Source organism: Arachis ipaensis, chromosome B03, assembly GCF_000816755.2.
Source record: "Arachis ipaensis cultivar K30076 chromosome B03, Araip1.1, whole genome shotgun sequence".
Taxonomy (NCBI): domain Eukaryota; kingdom Viridiplantae; phylum Streptophyta; class Magnoliopsida; order Fabales; family Fabaceae; genus Arachis; species Arachis ipaensis.
Window position 1 is genome coordinate 102,971,577 of NC_029787.2, and position 4,404 is coordinate 102,975,980.

A 4,404-nucleotide genomic window follows, 5' to 3' on the forward strand; every position below is an offset into this window, starting at 1 on the left:
TAATGCTAAATTTAAATTATACAACAATTTTACATAATTATTTGTTCTTAAATAAAAGAATAAAATTATTATGTTATTAATTAATAATTTTTTTTAATCTTAAAAGTATTATAATTAAATGCTATGACGTATGGATAATAACATGAACACGAGATAAGACACGACACGAGATATGCAAATACATGAATTTAATTTTGGGTTAATGTTCAAATTGGTCCCCGAAAGATTGCACGATCGTCAATTTTGTCCCCGAAAGAAATTTTTAATCAAATTAATCCTCGAAAGATTAGACATCAATCACGTTTGTCCTTCTGTTAGTGGGCTCGAAAATTCCGTTAACGGCTGTACAGGTGGACCGTTAAGTGACATGTGTGTTAATAGGTGTGTACCCAGTTGGAAGCTGACAAGATATGTTGTACTTATTATGTCAAATTAATCCCTATTCCCATTTTATAAACCCTAACCCCCAAATTGAACGGAAACATTAAGGAGTGGTATTGCAGTGCAAAGACATCACCACAGGTTTAGAAGCTCGGATGCAGAGCACCGGTGGAGGTCAAAGTGCTGGGTTATCACCGCGATTGGTTGGTAGCTTCGGCTCTAGCTCGTCCATGCGAAAAAGAAGGATGAAGATGGACAGAACTTGTTTCTGTAGGCTGAAAACTGTGATCAAGAAATCCTCAACACTAGAAAATCCAGGAAGGTTGTTTCACACTTGTCCAAGATATGGGGTGAGTTTAAATTGGTATGAACCATAGTTTCTTGAACCCCTCTTTCACCATTGATATGAGATTCAAATTTATCACTTCACATGTGCAGAAAGGCAGCCATTGTAACTACTTTAGTTGGGTAGATGATAATGAATATGATGCTTTTGAAGTTGCAAATGGTGGGGCAGAAGCAGAGTTTGAAGTTGAAAGTGATTATGAAGATTGGAAAGTGAAACTAGGTTGGAGAATGGGTAGTTTGGAAGCTGAAGTCAGAGTAGTGAAGATGTTGTTTTTTTTCATGTTTGTCCTAGTAATAATGCTTATGTTAGTGGTTGGAGCATTTTGTGTCAAATCAGTGGGAAAGTGAAAAAGTTGTAAAAGCATTGGTGATGTTGTTTTGTTGTATCTTGTTAAGAATATTGGTGAAATGTAATAAATCAGTTTGAACATTTTTGAATATCCATTAACAATCATGCAACCTGCATATTTTGACATTAGCTTAACAAATTTTTACACAATTCTGAAAATAGATGAATAAAAAATAAGTCTAAACATTTTTGCATAAGATAAATTAAGTCTAACCAGATGTATTAAAATCAAAGTATTTGCATGTCCATATAAGAATGCTAATATAGTCTTTACAATAATACCAAACCTATTAATGAAGTCTTCATAATATCAAACATAAGTTACTTAATTTTGGGCTATACCAAAATATGAACAAGTACTTCAATATGTCTATAATGCATAAAGATTCTAAAGTAGCAGCCTTTTACAAAATACATAATTTAGCCCTTAATGAACAACATAACTCAAACATCGTTGTCTTTCTTCCTCGGGTGTTTGAATCCGGGAGTTGGTACAAAAGTCATGAAACCAGCGAGTTTCTTTGCAGTAGCAGAACTAGTGCCCTTGATTGTTTCAGCTGAAATTGGAATTGTTGTAGTTGCAGGCGGTTGTGGTGAGGCTGGGATTGTTGTTTTTCCTTTTTTAACATGAAGCTTTGGAGGCCTTGCTCTAACTTTATCCTGCATTTTATCATCATGAAGGATAAAGTCAAATTGACTAATCATTTTCACATTATGGAACATTATAATTTATAATAAAAGATAGATTAAACATAAAGTATTATACGTGGCTGAAAACAAATAAAGGTTGAGATTCTTGTGTAACTGGAACTCCTTCTGATTGGTCAATGATCATCTCAGTTGGTGCATTTGAAGTTGCTGCTGGTGGATTGGTAGGATCTTGGGTAACAAGATCAATCGGAGTTCCATTGGGTGCATGTTTAGCATTAGCATTAGCAGGGGCAGCAACTACTGCAAGCTGAAGTTGCATAAGCCTTGCTTGTTCAGAAGCTTCCTCTTGTTTCTTCACTTTGCACGTTCTTCTGTTGTGCCCAACTTCACCACAATACAGGCACCGTATTGGGTTATACTTTCTTTTCATCCGTGTTTTTGAACTAACAGGTTGCTCATCTTTGTCCTTTCTCCTGTTCAATGTGGGCCTACCCGGCTTGATCTTGACTGGAGGCGGAACCGGTGCTGGCGACCCTGTTTTTTCCCATAGATCTTGCCCCTTTATTGGATTCACATTGAAGTAATATGTTCTTCTATACGCATCCATCGTTAATCAATCGTGGCAATACTCCTCAGGCCTCTTGTCATTCTTGTCTTGAATTGCAGCGATGGCATGCATACAGCGCATACCTTTGCATAATATGACATAAGCACAACAGCATAAATTCACTAACAGAATTCACTAACAGCTCAGCCAAATTCACTAAATGCACAAATTCACTAACAGCTCAGCCAAATTCACTAAATGCACAAATTTACAAATCTAACAGAATTCACTAACAGCTCAGCCAAATTCACTAACAGCACAAAATTACAAATCTAACAGAATTTACTAACAGCTCAGCCAAATTCACTAAATGCACAAATTTACAAATCAAACAGAATTCACTAGCTGCCCAGCTAAACAGTAAAGAAACACATTTTCATACATAATATTTCATACATAATATTTTCATACAGGCTGTGATTTGGGTTGGGATTTGGGCTGACACATGGACTGTGATTTGGGCTGGAATTTTGGCAGTGGTAGTGTATTGTTGGGCATAGACATGGGCTGTGGTTTGGGTTGGGATAGTGGCTGTGATTTGGGCCTTAAACAGTATCTCTTATTCAACTGGGAAGTATTTGTGGCCTTGGGTTTACAGGTGCTCTGGTTCTCTAATATAACTAACTCATCATCATCCTCACTCATACACTCCACCATGTGTGGCTCTGAGACTCTATGCACAAAATAAATGTTGATCGAATTGTGAGTCATTCTACAATCCTTCACCATTTCCAACAAATCAGCATCTACTTCTAACTTCCTCAACCCAACTTCAAGTGACATTCCGGGTACTTTCCAGCAACAACCCTCCACCTCTGAATATCCTAACTCCTTATAATATCCCTTTACAAAGAAAACATCTAGCGTATCCCCTTCAACTCCCGCTAACACCTTTGTATTGTCTGGTTCATAAATTTTTGATCCACCTTTATCATTCTTAAACTTTCCACCATGATGAAAAACAAATGTCATTGGATGATTTTCCATCTACAAATTAAAAATAGCAAGAATGAATCATGAGAGTGCACTTTGTTTTATTTTTATTTTTTAGTACAATTTATTTATGTTTCATCAATGATATTTCAGGAACTACTTTCATCTAAAATGAACACCACAAAGAATCAAACCCTGTCTTCACATAAACTAAACAAAACAAATCATTTAATCTATCCACACACATTGCATTCGGCCATATCAAAACAGAGAGTATCCACATTTTTCAACATACACAATGTTTGAACCATTACAAAACCCTAGCAGCAACTACCCCCATCACAAAAACCCTAACCCAAAATCAACCAATGTTCAAAATCATCGAATAGCATCCCACACATTTATAAAAAAAAAAAAGAAAAAAGAAGTAGAGAAGGAACTCGCCATGCAAGAGAACTTACCTCTCACCGGAGACAGCGCCTACCACCGCAGAAGACTGGTGGCCTTCAGACTGTGACGAGGAGGACCGATCGCAAGGCGAACGGCGTCGCTGGTTATTGCTTCCACGGGTGATCAAAGTAGCGTCTTCTTGTTACTCTGTTTCGATGACTCTTCGTTGGTTTTGGGTGATAGGGGAAAAAGTGTAAGTGAAAGTGAAAGGGAGAAGGGGAATGGGAGAGTTACTTCAGTAATAGCCTTTCTTACTATACAGCGTCGTTTTTGGATGAATCTAGGTGTCACTTAACAGTCCACCTGTATTGCCATTAACGGAATTTTCGAGCCCACTAACAGAAGGACAAACGTGATTGATGTCTAATCTTTCGAGGATTAATTTGATTGAAAAATTTTTTCGGGGACAAAATTGATGATCGTGCAATCTTTTGGGGACCAATTTGAACATTAACCCATTTAATTTTAAATTGTTATAAGATATAGGAACATGAGATATATATAAAATATAAATTATTTTTTAGATAAATTATAATGATATTTGATATTTTAAATCAAAATCTTATATTTTTGTTTAACAATTGGCATGGCTACAAGGTTATGTTCTAACATTTAATTTATAATATTTTTGTCGTGAGATTTCAATCAAAATCTTATATTTTTGGTTAGCAATTCACATGACTAC

At 36.1% G+C, this 4,404-nt stretch overlaps 1 pseudogene; it reads left to right on the forward strand.

Moving 5' to 3' along the window:
* Positions 1 to 1,077, forward strand: part of LOC107633465 — a 94,731-nt pseudogene extending 93,654 nt beyond the window's left edge.